The following is an 18,607-nucleotide window of genomic DNA, read 5'->3' on the forward strand; positions in this document are numbered from 1 at the left end:
ACAATGAATAATTATTTATACTGTGTAACAAAGCTACATAATCACAGCTGTGGCTAAGATGAATTGTCTGAGAGAAAGGAGAAGAGAGAGAAATAACTGTGTTTGTACAAACTCAACACAAAGAAAACTATAAGTTATTTTTTCTTTTTGATATCCATAAAAAATGTTTTCTGAAAGGCAAAGAAACTGCATCAGCTGAAAATGAGTTTAAACTTAAGAGCACTGCTTGGCTAGAGGTGGCTGCTGTGCCAAGGAAGACAATTTGCATAGAAAAGACACTTTGCTTTGGCAGCACATGCTTCAGTGCTCTGGGAGTGTTTATAGCCCTGTGAGTTTAACACTTCATGATTGAGAGCTGCCCTTCATGGCAACAGAATCCACAACAACAATGACTTTTATCAGCATCTTCATCTGGGCACTTGTCATCTGCACTCAGGGTAAGAATCATTTAGAAAAACACTTTTGAAAAATAAAAACTATTTGTGTAAGGGTTAAAAGTAAAATGGGAAACTGAAATAAATTATTTTTCATCATTCAATTCAATCATTTCTTATAATTTTCTATATTATTATTTATTATTTTCAGAATCCAGTGGACAGTATACTGTGATTCAGACTCCAGCAGTGAAATCTGTTCTCCCAGGAGACACAGTCGCTTTGAGCTGTAAAGTCAGCAGCACAGTGTACAGTAACAACTACCTAGCCTGGTACCAACAGAAACCTGGAGAAGCTCCCAAACCCCTGATCTATGGTGCAAGTACCCTTCAGTCTGTGATCCCAACTCATTTCAGTGGGAGTGGATCTGGGACTGACTTCACTCTGACCATCAGTGGAGTCCAGGCTGAAGATGCAGCAGATTACTACTGTCAGAGTGTACACAACCCCAGCAGTAGCTGGGTGTTCACACAGTGCTACACACCCGTATAAAAACCTCCCTCAGCTGGACTGCAGGTGAACATTGTTTATTTTCTGATACTTAAATACAAGCTGAAAATAAAGTAAGCCAAACATTTTACTTCTCTTTCAGTAAATGTATATATATATAAATAAATTGCATATTTAACTTCAAATTGTATTATTTACTTTTTTCATTTTACTCTTTTAATGATTCCACTTCATCAGCAACACATTCTATATACAAACAGAATGATGTTTATTTTTTAAAACAATTGAACTGTATACATATTGAGATTGATTTATTTATGATCCACTGGACAACATATTAAAAAAAGAAGTCCAGCAAACAGCAAAGCCCAGTATTGCAGTGATGTGTAGTTACACTGTCTGACTCTGTGGAGTCCATCTAGATATTTTTCATTGTGTCAATCTGATGTGTTTTAATGGATTTTAAAAACTAATATGAAATAAATGAATAACATTGAACTTTAACATATCTTAAGATGAAAATCAAGACACAAATTACTGTTACTTACAATGAACAAACCATGTCTTCTTTTGAAATAGAATTTTACACGTTATTCTTAGTTACTGAAAAAGATATGAATACTCTATTGATATACCTCAGATTATAACTTATTACATTAAAAAAACAATGTATCTAAATTGAAATAAAAATAAATAAATGGGGTATTAATAAATTCCTGAGTGAATTCTTATTTTTTATTAAGGAGCAGCACATCAGTGTTATTGAAGGCAGTTTATTCTTCATTGTCTTGCCTCCTGTGTCATCCTTGTTACCCACCTGGTCTCCTTCATTCCTTATGTGTGCAGCAGCTCCCTGGCACACATGTCTCAACACTTATGGGCCAGTTCATTCTGAACAGGCAGATTTCTAATGCCCCTCCTAGAGAGCAGGAAAGCACTGAGAGGCTAAACATAAAACTACAGGAAGGATAATCTAACTGTACTGTGAGTCACCCAACCCTATCAAGTCCCACCTGTGTTCACAGCTCAGATCTCATATAACTGTCTGTGACACTTATTGAAACAGAAGTGCAGCGCTTAGGACACATATACAAATAGAACTAATCCACTATTCTATTAAACTGTGAACTTAGTGTTTGATTGAATCCCTCTCTGTTTTTGTATGGCCTGGAAACAGGCATCAGTGTCCTGCCAAGCTGCACACACTGCCATCATTCACACTGACCACAAGAGGGAGCCAGAGCACCACTGCTGTCCAGAATGTAATAACACAGTAATAAGAAAATTGAAATAGGCAGCAGTTACCTCCCAGTCAGCCCAGTTCTCCCATTGTTAACACAAGGCTCCTCACACCAGTCATCAAACACTACAGTGTGACTAGACCCCTAAATGAATATATAGTGACATAAATACATTCACAGGCACGTAGTTATTCATTCATTTATTTTTATTTTGATGTAGAATGTCCTCCATACAAAGGGAGTAGCCATACAATATTAAGTTCTCAATGTACCACTGTGACAGGATGGGTGTAGTGTGGTGTAAAATAATAGACTCCAGTCCTCTATTCAATTAAGCGCCTTGGTTTTACTTCTTTTCAATTAGAATACCAAAATGCACTCAAAACCATAGGGAAAATAAACAATAAGGAAGCCGGGGTACACAACAATGTGTAACCCGACAAAATAAAGAGAAACAGGGTTGCAGTCCCAAAATAAACAAACAACAAAAACAATCCGTCTTCCCTTTTGTAATCCGGGAATGGGAAAAACAAAGGGGTGATCCTGGAGTGTCCCGTTAGTGCTCTAAAAAATACAAGAAGTAGAAGGGTTAGCAAGTAAATCCACAATCGCGAAAACGACCCGTCTTCCAATTCCCTTCCCCATGTTTCTCTGCTCCTTTCTCTTTCTCTTTCTCTTTCTCTTTCTCTTTCTCTTTCTCTCTCTCTCTCTCTCTCTCTCTCGCTATCTCTCTCACACACACAGTACCTTGCCAGAAGGAACAGAACCCCGGGCCACGCCCCGTCCCGTCCCCATTGGTCAGCGAGGGCAACCGCCGTCAGCCAATGCGTGATTGCCACCGTGCTTCCCGACCGGGTCTGTGACGTTGCGCACCGTGGCTCCGCCTGCTCCTCCTCCCCAGCGTCCTCACCAGTCGGGAGGGAGATCTAAAACAAGAATTCACTCTCTCTTTGTCACATCCACATACACCGCTGTTATTCCACAGGTCGAGACAGAATGCACCACTGCATTTAAAAACAAAGTACAATTAAATCAAATATACTATATATTAAAAAGGAATAACACACAAGAGGAAATGTACCACACTGTGCAGACTGCGCCTTTACCGCCCCCTGCTGGCCTTGTTAACGATGACTGCTGATGATGAGGGTGACGCTGCCATTGTTTTACCTCACGCTGTACACGAGGACGTGTCGTCCATTACCATGGCAGCTGATTGAACTGCTTTTGACTCCAAGAGAAAGTCTCACAGCAAGGAGCTCTAGAATCTCACATGGAGTGTCTTCCTTATGTGGAGACAGTGGACACATGGTGTAAGCACAGCTGGGCGACTTTCAAATGAGAAATACAATTGCAACGATCCGTCACACCAGAACCGTGTATATAATAACTAATTTATGAATGTATTAATTACAAAATGTATTCATTAATGTATGTATGTATTTATTTATAATTTTCGCATGGAACATTCTTGCTCATAATTGTCTAACACCCCCTGTTCTGTGTGTGTTAAGCTGGGTCCACACCTGAACCATCAGTTGCACAACGTATTTTCATTCAGCTGAGTGGCTTATGCCTCGTTTCCACTGCGGGCCGCGGCTGGCCTTGGTCCGCCTCAACCGGAAAATGTGTGTTTCCACTGCTGTCCATGGCCCGTCTCAACCGGAAAATGTGTGTTTCCACTGCTGGCCACAGTGGCCCTGGCTGGCCGCGGCCCACCTTCCTGCCTCCCTTTGCTTTGTCGTACCTGACTTGGCCAGGCAGCAGACACAGGAAGTTTGTCATCACAGAGCTGGGAGCGTGCGTTTGTAGCCATGGAAACAGAACCGTTTAACCCATTCCAATGGCTGTCGTTTGCTTTGTGTGTGGGAAAACAAAGAAACTACATTTTTGTTTTCAGAGTGGGCTGACTCAGAAATTCAAAAACAGTTAATGGGTGCTGTTCGAAATATTAGAGTTTTTATAAAAAAAATAACGGGTTCTCATGAACTCCACAACAATGCCAGGACAAAATTAAATAAATAAAAAACTGCATGCTGTGTACAGGAACATTAAAGACAGCAATAATCGGAGCGGGAACAGCCCTCAAACATTTCCGTTCTGTGAAGAAATGGACAGTGTTTTGTGGTGCCGGCCAGTGAATGAGCTGAATGGTGTTGTCAATAGCATAGTAGCTTTCTGGAGATGCCACGATGCAGCAGCATTGCAGTACAATGTGTACATGTATATATTACTCGCGCTACATTCCTTTCGCTTGTCCTGCGAAACAATTGTAACTATTCCCACAGAGTCTGATAATGCATTTTTCAAATGTTGATACAGTAGCGCTTGTTAAGCACCTACACCAGGGCTCAGCAACCTTTTAGTGCAAAAGAGCCAAACGGAATGAAATCTTTGAGCAAACGGTCCGCAAAGAGCCAATTGTACAATTAAAAAAAAAAACACATAAACGTAAATTCTGTTGGCTGGGCCGGCCAGCAGTGTAAACAAGGTAGTACATGTGGATGTCCATGCAGACAGCTGCTTGAAGTTGAGCCGGGCTCTGCTTTCCAAGCAACCTACTGAGCGACTTCTGTAGACATACAGATCACGTGGCAATTCAAGAACTCTGATTGGTTCTTATAATGCTGACTGCATGGCTTGCATAACCAATCATAAAGAAGCGCTGATTTAAAACATAGCGGTAATATTAAAAGGTTTCGTACAGATTTAGGGAATATATGGAATTTAAAATAACAACAGTTTAGCAAGCGGGGGTTGTGTGCGTCTTTCCATATATATATAGACTATTGCTTATTCTGTTATTCTCACAGATCGGTATACCGATATCAGTTACTATGAAAGACACTAAACCTTGAGCACGCCTGATCTCAGAAGGGCAGACCTGTTTAATACTTGGATAGAAGACTGCCTGGGAACACAAGGTGCTTTTTTTCTTTCGGCAGGGGGCGCTATTTCTCCACATATTTCTAATACTGAAATATCCTGGTAGCTCCTGGTAGCTCATCAATTTTGCTTTTATTTTAAACTCGGATCACTGGATTCAGAGTCCAGAGTGCTAACCATTACACCATAGAACTATCCATACAGGTCCCCCATTGCTGGGACTCTCGTCAATTTTGCTTTTATTTGAAACGGTTTCAATGTATTATATCTGCAGCTATCCTATGGAACAGGTGCTGAAACCACATCCATTCATCTTCCAGGGACAGGTTTCCTGTGAAACTGCAAGCAAATGTGTATAATCAGGCTCTTAAGAACAGGTTAGAGGCTTCTAGACCTGTCCTGTTCTGTGAAAAACAGAGAGTGTTCCACACTCTGGAGTCTACTGGAAAAGGAGTGCATGTATTAAAACAATCTGGAAGCAAATGGTTTAACCTGCTGGGGTGACTAAACTTTTATTAGGTCATTGAATCACACAAAGTGGCTCAAAGGACACTATAAATCAATTAGAGTCTCTAAACCAATTAAAACGCTGAATTCATAAAGATGCCAATACATCTTTTAGGGGAATTTTTCTGATCTTTACTCTTTGAAAATATTCACGGTAAGTTGAGTCAGTCAAGCCTGTCTCTCATGGCATGAGAATATCTCTCTACAACCTTAAAATGAGAAAACACCAAGTAAATACAAAGTATACAAAGCATAAATCTTGCAACCAAAATTCCCCAGATATTTTCTTTATGATATCTTGGAGGGGGCTATAAAAAGAGAAAGGATCAAAACTCACCCTCTTTTCATGCACATCTCTGGTCCCCGGAGAGATCTTAATAAATTCCAGTTGCTCAATATACCGAGATCACTGGATAAAAGTTAGGTAAGTTTTTAGTCGTTTTATGATATATATATATATATATATATATATATATATATATATATATATATATATATATATATATATATATATATATATATATATAATCCATGTGATTTCCACAATGTGATGGTTTATCATATTTTGCCTAGAATAATATTAAATATAAAATATTATAAAGATAAAGTAGTATACAGTTTGAACACATTAGAAGCTGTTCAACGACGCACATTTTAATGACTAGTCAACCAGCTAAAAACCATTATTTGATTTTCCTGTCTTTATTTTTAACAAAGACAATAACGTTTGCAGACAGCATGTTAGTGTTCTGTTCAGCGAGAAGTACTGAATAACTGTTTGCACTGTTCCGTGTTTGTTTTCAGCTCATTGAAAGATGATATTCTACAATGACATTTATCCATTTTACCCTCAACAAAGGACACCCTTCTTCTTCAGCCTCAGCCAGCTCATAATCATGCTGGTGTTTTTAATCCTTGCTTGCAGTTTCCTTGTTATACTAACAATCATTTCTAATATGAAAATACTGTTTCCAGCTAAACCGACACATGCACCAAAATGTGAGTGTAACAGATTATTTTGTTCCAGTTTCAGACTGCAAATGTATGTAATGAACTTCTCTTCCACTAGGCGTCGCTTAAAACACAAGAATTCACTGTTATTTAATATTAATAACCCACTTTCCAAACACTACACTAAATAATATATCCTATCTTTATGAAACTTTCTTCTGAAATACATACCACGATGCTAACAAATACAAAACGCTTTCTTATCTTTTATTTGCCTTTTATAAAACGTCACGAAACACTCAGACTGCATTCAAGACCCGCTTCACGCTCAGAAGAAAACACTGTAACTCCTCATCATGGTTAGCGAGACCAGACACTTTAGAAACGCATTTCACTAGAAACAAACTATAGAAATGATCCCTGAAAGTATAGTCTTAATAAATATGTGGGTAAAACAACTTCCCTATTCCCGGCATGTATCACTGCAGTGACGGTGTCTGATTCAGTTTCCTTTCTAGTATAACACTTGTTCATAGTAATGTTAATACTTGCTAATGCGTTTCAAACACAAAATTCACATAATGAAATAACCACTCAATTAAAGTATAATGTAAAAAAGAGAAGTTAAGTAATACCCAGGGTGCACCTATCTATGAATAATTTAAAGAAACAACCAATCACCAATCTCTCTAGCCGGGGGAGGATTCAGTCCCCGCCCACCTGCATAGTATTCAGGAGGAGGAAGGCTCTGGTAATTTCAAGGGTTTTGCTGCAAATGTGTTTCTTACCCTTTAAGTGCCATTGTCCTAATCTGAGGCTACTTTGTCATTTTTGGCGCATTTTTTAACTGGCATCTTATTTAAATGTTCTTTTCACTCTATTGTTATGATAACTTACTCTAATTGTGTTAACAATAACAGTTAAATCTAGATGTAACGTATCAGATTACATAAACACACCTTGTGTTCAGTTTTTTTTTTCAAAAAATAAATGTATTGGTCCTCTATGGGTAGATTCAGATAAGCTGCATACCTGCCATTTCTACTCATTAATATTTACGGAATACACACACTAAATTGAAATCTAATAACACAAAGACTTGGCTTCAGTTAATATTTTAGAAAATCTACTTTGCTAACAGAAGTAAAACAAGCTAGTAGAGGAAGGTTTCGATCCATCGACCTCTGGGTTATGGGCCCAGCACGCTTCCGCTGCGTCACTCTGCTACAGCTTCCTCATGACTGAATTACCAAGCAACAGAAAAAAACTGAACTCATCGTTTTAACCAGCCACACGGCAGTGGCCGGGCCGAACCATGGAAATGTTGCAAATCAAAGATGATCCATTTTCTTTTCTCCCAAATACGTTATGCAAAGTATGCAACTTTTATTTATGTTTCTTTTGTTGGTAAATTAATACAATACATTTTTGTATTCTGCCACGTCATTAGACGAGCAAAGCCCCTTTGTGCCAGTGCGCATTCAGAGGAGACGCGCTGAGAGAATCCGTCTTCTGTGTCACTCAGTACTGCCAGCTTTCCCCCGCTGGTGATATATTGGTCAGGATAGCTGCTTTCCAAGTAATTGATCCGAGACGATTCCCAACCAGTACACCTGTGTTTATGCCCACGTTTCTAATAATTAACATTATAAAAGCAAATCGCATTGTTTTATGTTTTCTAGATGAGAATCAAACACACTTCCGACAACTTCATAGCCCTGCTGGCTACGAACACGTATTGAGTAGGCTGTTTCCTATGACCCTGGTGATACCGAGTGTTTTCCTAGTATCTTCAGCATTACCATGTTTGGCATGCTTTGCTGTGCCCTCTAGCATTGCATAACAAGCATGTACTATGCTAGGACTTCGTGGCGCAACGGTAGCACGTCTGACTCCCGATCAAACAGTAGTGAGTTCAAATCACGTCGTGGTCAATGTCTGCTTTGTTCCTATTCCACACTACTTCATTTTTTAAAGTGTTTGGATTTGAATGTTTATTTATAAAATTTAGCCTAGACAACATATTGATTGTATAGCGATCAAACAGAGATTTATTGTGTTGTGATTGTTATGTTTCATTTGATACTGCACAATAAATTAAAGTGACAGAATATCCTGACTCCCTAATTCCCCGGATTTTATGTTTCAAATCCCGGGATTTCTGTATTAGAAAAAGGTCCGGGAATCTGAGACTAGATTCCATAATTATTATGCATAGATGACCTTTGTTTATAGATAAAAAGATGATACAGCTAGCTGTTTTTCTTTTAAATATTCTCTCTTACTCTGTTGTTGATCTTATTTATTTGTCGGTTGTTAGATGTTAGATACACATGCTGAAGGGCTTCAATCTTCTCTTTTATCCTTCCTCTCCTCCCTGAGCCTCTCCCAGGGAGAGAGTCAGAGGGTGCTGTCCGGTGCTGAACCTCCAGCAGACCAGCAGAAAATGGGCTGAAGCTCTGAGCTTCTCCCAGAGCCCAGGCTGGGCACGTCACTGATCTCCCCCTCACTCTGAACTCATTAAAGAACCAGAGGCACGAAGGGCTGGAGACAGTGCTGTGTATCAACTGAGACAGTGACTTTACTGAAGAATTACACAATTAGATGTAGATTTCAAGAAAGCTTTTGACAAAGTCCCGCATAAAAGATTAATTCTCAAACTGAACGCAGTAGGGATTCAAGGAAATGCATGCACATGGATTAGGGAGTGGTTAACATATAGAAAACAGAAAGTACTGATTAGAGGAGAATCCTCAAAATGGAGCGAGGTAATGTGGGGGTGGAATTTATATCTAACATTTAATGCTTAATCAGCAGGGAGCATTTGCCTTCATAATCTGCTTAGTTACAGTAATTTTGTATCTAAATGACTATGGCCCATGATGTTTGTGTATAAATATATGTGTTTTTATTACTTAAGTATTTGCTTATAAGTTTTCATTTTATTATTGCTTCGACTCAGATCTCGGGGCGCAGTTCCGCTTATGTGTGTCTGTAAGATGTGTTTATACTTCTGCAAAATCATGGCATGCTCCGGCAGCAAAAGGTTAGACAACAGAAACTAGAATAGAGAACAAGGCCTAAACAGCACGAATACGTGCAGGAATGAACATACACTGACAGTACTGGGTAACAACGACAACAACTATGAAAAACAACTCCTTTTAAGGAAAGTCTCTGTTCATCCTATATGACGTCAATGTACGTATAAATCTCTCTGTACTCGGCTGATAGTCAAGTCAGAATTGTGTTTTGAATGCATTTGCTGGCTTCCTTTGCGCATCGTATTAAAGCTTGTTGTAAGACCCTCTGCTCCAGGCTTCCTGTGTCGAATTCTTTCAAAAACCCCACTGCAGAGGAATTCATACATTTCTGAGTGAATTCTTATTTTTTATTAAGTAGCAGCACATCAGCGTTATTGAAGGCAGTTTATTCTTCATTGTCTTGCCTCCTGATGTCATTCTTGTTACCCACCTGGTCTCCTTCATTCCTTATGTGTGCAGCAGCTCCCTGGCACACATGTCTCAACTCTTATGGGCCAGTTCATTCTGAACAGGCAGATTTCTAATGCCCCTCCTAGAGAGCAGGAAAGCACTGAGAGGCTAAACATGAAACTACAGGAAGGATAATCTAACTGTAATGTGAGTCACCCAACCCTATCAAGTCCCACCTGTGCTCACAGTTCAGATCTCAAAGAACTGTCTGTGACACTTATTGAAACAGAAGTGCAGCACTTAGAACACATATACAAATAGAACTAATCCACCCTTCTATTAAACTGTGAACTTAGTGTTTGATTGAATCCCTCCCTGTGTTTGTATAGCCTGGAAACAGGCATCAGTGCCCTGCCAAGCTACACACACTGCCTTCATTCACACTGACCACAAGAGGGAGCCAGAGCACCACTGCTGTCCATAATGTAATAACAGTACAGTAATAAGACAATTGAAATACATTCCTGTGTATTTATTTCTTCATTTATTTATTTCTTTTTTTTTTTTTTTAATTTATTTATTTTTATTTTGACGCAGAGTATCCTCCATACAAAGGGAGTAGCCATACAATATTAAGTTCTCAATATACCACTTACACCGCTGTTATTCCACAGTTCAAGACAAATGCACCACTGCATTTAAAAACAAAGTTAAATTAAATCAAATATGCTATATAAAAAATGAATAACATACAAAAGGAAATGTACCACACTAATTTTCGCATGGAACATCCTTGATCATAATTGTGTAACACCCCCTGTTCTGTGTGTGTTAAGCTGGGTCCACACCTGAGCCACACCTCAGTTGCACAACGTATTTGCATTCAGCTGAGTGGCTTATGCCTCGTTTCCACTGCGGGGCGCGGCTGGCCATGGCCTGCCTCAACCGGAAAATAAGAGCTTCCACTGCTGGCCACAGTGGCCCTGGCTGACCGCGGCCTGCCTTCCTGCCTCCCTTTGCTTTGTCGTACCTGACTTGGCCAGACAGGAGACACAGGAAGTTCATCATCACAGAGCTGGGAGTGTGCATTTGTAGCCATGGAAACAGAAACCGCTGAACCCTTTTCAATGGCTGCTGTTTGTAGTGTGTAGGAAAACGAAGAAACTACATTTTTGTTTTCAGTGTGGGCTGACTCAGAAATTCAAAAACAGTTAATGGGTGCTGTTCAAAATATTCGAGTTTTTATAAAAAAAATAACGGGTTCTCATGAACTCCACAACAATTCCGGGACAAAATTAAATAAATAAAAAACTGCATGCTGTGTACAGGAACATTAAAGACAGCAATAATCGCAGCGGGAACAGCCCTCAAACATTTCCGTTCTGTGAAGAAATGGACAGTGTTTTGTGGTGCCGGCCAGTGAATGAGCTGAATGGTGTTGTCAATAGCATAGTAGCTTTCTGGAGATGCCACGATGCAGCAGCATTGCAGTACAATGTGTACAGGTATATATTACTCGCGCTACATTCCTTTCGCTTGTCCTGCGAAACAATTGTAACTATTCCCACAGAGTCTGATAATGCATTTTTCAAATGTTGATACAGTAGCGCTTGTTAAGCACCTACACCAGGGCTCAGCAACCTTTTAGTGCAAAAGAGCCAAACGGAATGAAATCTTTGAGCAAACGGTCCGCAAAGAGCCAATTGTACAATTAAAAAAAAAAACACATAAACGTAAATTCTGTTGGCTGGGCCGGCCAGCAGTGTAAACAAGGTAGTACATGTGGATGTCCATGCAGACAGCTGCTTGAAGTTGAGCCGGGCTCTGCTTTCCAAGCAACCTACTGAGCGACTTCTGTAGACATACAGATCACGTGGCAATTCAAGAACTCTGATTGGTTCTTATAATGCTGACTGCATGGCTTGCATAACCAATCATAAAGAAGCGCTCATTTAAAACATAGCGGTAATATTAAAAGGTTTCGTACAGCTTTAGGGAATATATGGAATTTAAAATAACAACAGTTTAGCAAGGCGAGGGTTGTGTGCGTCTTTCCATATATATATAGACTGTTGCTTATTCTGTTATTCTCACAGATCGGTATACCGATATCAGTTACTATGAAAGACACTAAACCTTGAGCACGCCTGATCTCAGAAGGGCAGACCTGTTTAATACTTGGATAGAAGACTGCCTGGGAACACAAGGTGCTGTAAGTTTTTCTTTCGGCAGGGGGCGCTATTTCTCCACATATTTCTAATACTGAAATATCCTGGTAGCTCCTGGTAGCTCATCAATTTTGCTTTTATTTTAAACTCGGATCACTGGATTCAGAGTGCAGAGTGCTAACCATTACACCATAGAACTATCCATACAGGTCCCCCATTGCTGGGACTCTCGTCAATTTTGCTTTTATTTGAAACGGTTTCAATGTATTATGTCTGCAGCTATCCTATGGAACAGGTGCTGAAACCACATCCATTCATCTTCCAGGGACAGATTTCCTGTGGAACTGCAAGCAAATGTGCATAATCAAGCTCTTAAGAACAGGTTAGAGGCTTCTATACCTGTCCTGTTCTGTGAAAAACAGAGAGTGTTCCACACTCTGGAGTCTACTGGAAAAGGAGTGCATGTATTAAAACAATCTGGAAGCAAATGGTTTAACCTGCTGGGGTGACTAAACTTTTATTAGGTCATTGAATCACACAAAGTGGCTCAAAGGACACTATAAATCAATTAGAGTCTCTAAACCAATTAAAACTCTGAATTCATAAAGGTGCCAATACATCTTTTAGGGGAATTTTTCTGATCTTTACTCTTTGAAAATATTCACGGTAAGTTGAGTCAGTCAAGCCTGTCTCTCATGGCATGAGAATATCTCTCTACAACCTTAAAATGAGAAAAAACCAAGTAAATACAAAGTATTTACATAAATCTTGCAACCAAAATTCCCCAGCTATTTCCTTTATGATATCTTGGAGGTGACTATAAAAAGAGAAAGGATCAAAACTCACCCTCTTTTCATGCACATCTCTGGTCCCCGGAGAGATCTTAATAAATTCCAGTTGCTCAATATACCGAGATCACTGGATAAAAGTTAGGTAAGTTTTTAGTCGTTTTATGAGATATATATATATATATATATATATATATATATATATATATATATATATATATATATATATATATATATATATATATATATATATATATATATATATATATATATATAATCCATGTGATTTCCACAATGTGATGGTTTATCATATTTTGCCTAGAATAATATTAAATATAAAATATTATAAAGATAAAGTAGTATACAGTTTGAACACATTAGAAGCTGTTCAACGACGCACATTTTAATGACTAGTCAACCAGCTAAAAAACATTATTTGATTTTCCTGTCTTTATTTTTAACACAGACAATAACGTTTGCAGACAGCATGTTAGTGTTCTGTTCAGCGAGAAGTACTGAATAACTGTTTGCACTGTTCCGTGTTTGTTTTCAGCTCATTGAAAGATGATATTCTACAATGACATTTATCCATTTTACCCTCAACAAAGGACACCCTTCTTCTTCAGCCTCAGCCAGCTCATAATCATGCTGGTGTTTTTAATCCTTGCTTGCAGTTTCCTTGTTATACTAACAGTCATTTCTAATATGAAAATACTGTTTCCAGCTAAATCGCCACATGCACCAAAATGTGAGTGTAACAGATTATTATGTTCCAGTTTCGGACTGCAAATGCATGAAATGAACTTCTCTTCCACTAGGTGTCGCTTAAAACACTAGTTATTTAATCCACTGTTATTTAATATTAATAACCGACTTTCCAAACACTACACTAAATAATATATCCTATCTTTATGAAACTTTCTTTTGTAACAAATACAAAACGCTTTCTTATCTTTTATTTGCCATTTATAAAATATCACGAACCACTCAGACTGTGTTTTCTTCCTCCACCCTCAAAAGAGAGCGGAACGTTCATCAATGATCAAGAACAGCTACAGTGAAGTAGTATTCAAGACCAGCTTCGCGCTCCGAAAAAAACACTGTAACTCCTCACCATGGTTAGCGAGACCAGACACTTTAGAAACGCATTTCACTAGAAACAAACTATAGAAATGATCCCTGAAAGTATAGTCTTATAAACATACTGATAAAACAATTTCCCTACTCCCGGCATGTATCACTGCAGTGACGGTGTCTGGTTCAGTTTCCTTTCTAGTATAACACTTGTTCATAGTAATGTTAATACTTGCCAATGCGTTTCAAACACAAAATTCACATAATGAAATAACCACTCAATTAAAGTATAATGTAAAAAAAGAGAAGTTAAGTAATACCCAGGGTGCACCTATCTATGAATAATTTAAAGAAACAACCAATCACCAATCTATCTAGCTGGGGGACGTTTCAGTCCCCGCCCACCTGCATAGTATTCAGGAGGAGGAAGGCTCTGGTCATTTCAAGGGTTTTGTTGCAAATGTGTTTCTTACCCTTTAAGTGCCATTGTCCTAATCTGAGGCTACTTTGTCATTTTTGGCGCATTTTTTAACTGGCATCTTATTTAAATGTTCTTTTAACTCTATTGTTATGATAACTTACTCTAATTGTGTTAACCATAACAGTTAAATCTAGATGTAACGTATCAGATTACATAAACACACCTTGTGTTCAGTTTTTTTTTCAAAAAATAAATGTATTGGTCTCCTATGGGTAAAGGCAGCGGTCCAGATAAGCTGCGTACCTGCCGTTTCTAAACATTAACATTTACAAAATACACACACTAAATTGAAATGTAATAACACAAAGACTTGCCTTCAGTTAATATTTTAGAAAATCTACTTTGTTAACAGAAGTAAAACAAGCCAGCAGAGGATGGTTTCGAGTCAACGACCTCTGGATTATGGGCCCAGCACGCTTCCTCTGCGCCACTTTGCTACAGCTGCGTCATGATTGAATTACCAAGCAGCAGAAAAAAAACTGAACTTATCGTTTTTAACCAGTCACGGCAGTGGCCAGGCCGAACCATGGAAACGTTGCAAATCAGAGATGATCCGTTTTCTTTTCTCCCAAATACGTTATGCAAAGTATGCAACTTTTATTTATGTTTCTTTAGTTGGTAAATTAATACAATACATTTTTGTATTCTGCCACGTCATTAGACGAGCAAAGCCCCTTTGTGCCAGTGCGCATTGAGACGCGCTGAGAGAATCCGTCTTCTGTGTCACTCAGTACTGCCAGCTTTCCCCCGTCGGTGATATATTGGTCAGCATAGCTGCTTTCCAAGTAATTGACCCGAGATGATTCTTAGTCTGTGTTCATGCCCAACTGTGTTTATGCCCACGTTTCAAATAATGAACATTATAAAAGCAAATCCCATTGTTTTATGTTTTCTTTACTTTTAAAGCTGAGAATCAAACACACTTCCGACAACTTCATAGCCCTGCTGGATACGAACACGTATCGAGTCGGCTGTATCCCATGGACCCTGGTGTTACCGAGTGTTTTCCTAGTATCAGCGTCGGCATTACCATGCGTTTGGCATGCATACTGTGCACTCTAGCATTGCATAACAAGCCTGCATTACGCCAGGACTTCGTGGCGCAACGGTAGCGCGTCTGACTCCAGATCAGAAGGTTGCGTGTTCAAATCACGTCGAGGTCAAATCATTTTTTTGTTTCTATTCCGCACTATTTCATTTTTTAACGTGTTTGGATTTGAATGTTTCCGTGCATTTATTTAAACAATTTAGCCTACACAACATATCGATTAATTGTATTGCGATTCATTTTTATGTTTCATTTGATACTGGACAATAAATTAAAGTGACTCCCAAATTAATGTTGGCCAGTCTTCAATGACATAGTTGGGTAATAAAGTCATATTAACACTTCCTTACATGAGATATTGAAAATATCTATACAAATACTAGTTTTGAAGAAACTTAAAGTACAGCAAGTGATGATTGATGCCTTTAAGCTTAACAGACCTTTAAGAATTAACAAAGAAGACATAAAAAGGGGCATGTAGTCGACAGGATGTGAACATGCGCGGGAAACTCCATCGTCTTTTAAGTCCGTCACCTTAACCACTTGGCCAAAACTATTTTGTGTAGCGAACCAAGTTCTATAAACATATCGCAGACCAATAACAAATACACACAGTTCGTTTTTAATAAAACATTGACGAAACCACAATCCCTGGTTTAGGATGCTAGTGCCTTATCCTTTAGGTGACTGCGGCACTTTCATATGGATAGTAGTCAGCGTGACAATACACGACCAGAGGGAAGAAAGCAGTGGTTTCCCTGTCATTCCATTGCCATATTACATTGTGCATGTTCAGAATATCCGGGAATCCTGAAAACAGCATTGTACTATGTGAACAAATCAATCACTGAATTTAATTAACACATGGATTAACAGCTATTGAGTGTTACAGTTGGTAATTAACTTACAAAGCAAACATTTTAGAGCTCAATTTTTAAGAGAGTTAAGAGCTGACTTATATGCAGGAGCTGGCAGTATTGACCTATTCCCAAGGGCTTTATTTTTTGGTCTTTCTGGGCACAATTTAAAAAGAAAAGAAAGCAATGTCATTTGTAAAGAAACGAATTTGATAGAAAACCTAACGTTTTCCAGGTCTATTGTCGATTTAAATGTGTCCAGTAATGTGCACATTTCCTTGATTGCGAATATAATACAAAGTCTTGCCTTCAGTTAATATTTTAGAAAAACTACTTTGCTAACAGAAGAAAAACAAGCTAGCAGAGGATGGTTTCGATCCATCGACCTCTGGGTTATGGGCCCAGCACGCTTCCGCTGCGCCACTCTGCTACAGCTGCCTCACGAGTGAATTACCAACCAGCAGAAAAGAAAAAAAACTGAACTCATCGTTTTAACTAGCCACACGGCAGTGGCCGGGCCAAACCATGGAAACGCTGCAAATCAGAGATGATCCGTTTTCTTTTCTCCCAAATACGGTATGCAAAGTATGCAACTTTACTGCCCAGTTTGATCACAGGCAGTTTTATCCCCCCGTTTCGGCTGCCAATTACAATATTCTGTCTCTCTAAAGCATCTTAAATCGCGGAAAGCGCTCTTTGTGTAAAATTACACTGAAGACTTATTTTGTTCGACCATGCTTACAATTAGATATTTTATTGTTTTCAAATAGATTTTTTGAAGCGCATATGGGGCGCTATAGAAAATATATATGATTAATTAATTGATTGATTGATTGATTGAATGTTAGCCTGCGTTCGGTCTGGCAGGTTTAATTCTTAAAAAGACAACGCCGAAGGGTCTGATAAATGACATTGTAATTATTTGAGATGCTGCATGTAGACAATAATGTAGGAGCAACATAACCGTTCTGACAAGGTTCCATAGTGTAGTGGTTATCACGTCTGCTTTACACGCAGAAGGCCCTGGATTCAATCCCCAGTGGAACCATTGCAGTTTGTTTTTAAATTATATTAATCCCTGGTCACTGATATATATATTAATCCCTGACACTGGCGATACCGAGTGTTTTCCTAGTATCAGCGGCGGCATTACCATGTGTTTGGCATGCTTGCGGTGCACTCTAGCATTACATAACAAACTATGCCGGGACATCATGGCGCAACGGTAGCGCGTCTGACTCCAAATCAGAAATTTGCGTGTTCAAATCACGTCGAGGTCAAAGCTTTCTTTGTTTCTATTCCACACTATTTCATTCATACAATTTAGCCTACACAACATATTGATTGTATAGCGACAAACAGAGATTTATTGCATTGCGATTCATTTTTATGTTTCATTTGATACTGCGCAATAAATTAAAGTGACTCCCAAATTAATGTTGGACAGTCTTGAAAATAGCTCTACAAATACTAGTTTTGAAGAAACTTAAAGTACAGCAAGTAATGACTGATGCCTTTAAGCTTAACAGACCTTTAAGAATTAACAACGAAGACATAAAAAAGGGTCACGTAATCGGCAGGATGTGAACACGCGCGGGGAAACACCAACAGATTTCAAGTCCATCACCTTAACCACGTGGCCACGACTTCATTGTGTACAGGACGGTAATGAACCTGCTCGTTCACGGCTACTGGATTAAATATGCAATAGCGTGCCGCTGCCACCACCTCTGTTTAACCGAGGGTCCGGTAGTTAGATATATTTATAGAATAAGGGAGAGTGTCTGAAGTCACGTCACAAAGACACCAGGAACGGCAACTCAGAGCAAATAACTTATTAATATAGTTAATTAAAACAGAGCAGTTAGCGATCTTAAACCTTACCAATAAATTATGACCCATTAAACTAGATTAATTATTCTCTGCGAAATAGGAAACACAAAAGGGGCAGACACACCCACTGCAAATCCCGTAGAGTAAGAAAATACAATAATTCATTAGTGAACACAAATCACACTACAATCAAAAATAGTGATAAAATACAATACATTAACTACAACAAGGTAGCTCAAAGAAAACTATAAACAGATCAATCAAATCATTAATAGTAACCCAAAATAGACAATAACCATATAACACAAACAAACTCAAATACACAAAATACACCTCCACCAAGAATTGGAGTGAGCGTGTCTGTCCCCTGCAGATCCACGCAGTGTTTAAATACAGTGTAACAGTTTGGAATTTAAGTGTTGCTAAGATCAATAAAACACCAAGATTTACAAAGT

At 38.8% G+C, this 18,607-nt stretch overlaps 4 non-coding genes and 1 pseudogene across 4 annotated transcripts; 2 read left to right on the top strand and 3 right to left on the bottom strand.

Annotated features, from left to right (window-relative positions):
* Positions 1 to 6,710: 6,710 nt before the first annotated feature.
* Positions 6,711 to 6,905, bottom strand: LOC131705482 (small nucleolar RNA U3; annotated as a pseudogene).
* A 6,936-nt stretch (positions 6,906 to 13,841) lies between these two features.
* LOC117421321 (small nucleolar RNA U3) lies at positions 13,842 to 14,054 on the bottom strand. Its single transcript, XR_004547489.3, has one exon. It is a non-coding gene; the product is annotated as a small nucleolar RNA U3 (small nucleolar RNA).
* A 1,451-nt stretch (positions 14,055 to 15,505) lies between these two features.
* Positions 15,506 to 15,577, top strand: trnaw-cca (transfer RNA tryptophan (anticodon CCA)). The gene has a single exon. It is a non-coding gene; the product is annotated as a tRNA-Trp (tRNA).
* Positions 15,578 to 16,677: 1,100 nt separating this feature from the next.
* trnam-cau (transfer RNA methionine (anticodon CAU)) lies at positions 16,678 to 16,749 on the bottom strand. The gene has a single exon. It is a non-coding gene; the product is annotated as a tRNA-Met (tRNA).
* Positions 16,750 to 17,294: 545 nt separating this feature from the next.
* On the top strand, positions 17,295 to 17,367 carry trnav-uac (transfer RNA valine (anticodon UAC)). Its single transcript has one exon. It is a non-coding gene; the product is annotated as a tRNA-Val (tRNA).
* The last annotated feature ends 1,240 nt before the right edge of the window (positions 17,368 to 18,607 follow it).

This window comes from Acipenser ruthenus, chromosome 35, assembly GCF_902713425.1.
Source record: "Acipenser ruthenus chromosome 35, fAciRut3.2 maternal haplotype, whole genome shotgun sequence".
Classification (NCBI taxonomy): domain Eukaryota; kingdom Metazoa; phylum Chordata; class Actinopteri; order Acipenseriformes; family Acipenseridae; genus Acipenser; species Acipenser ruthenus.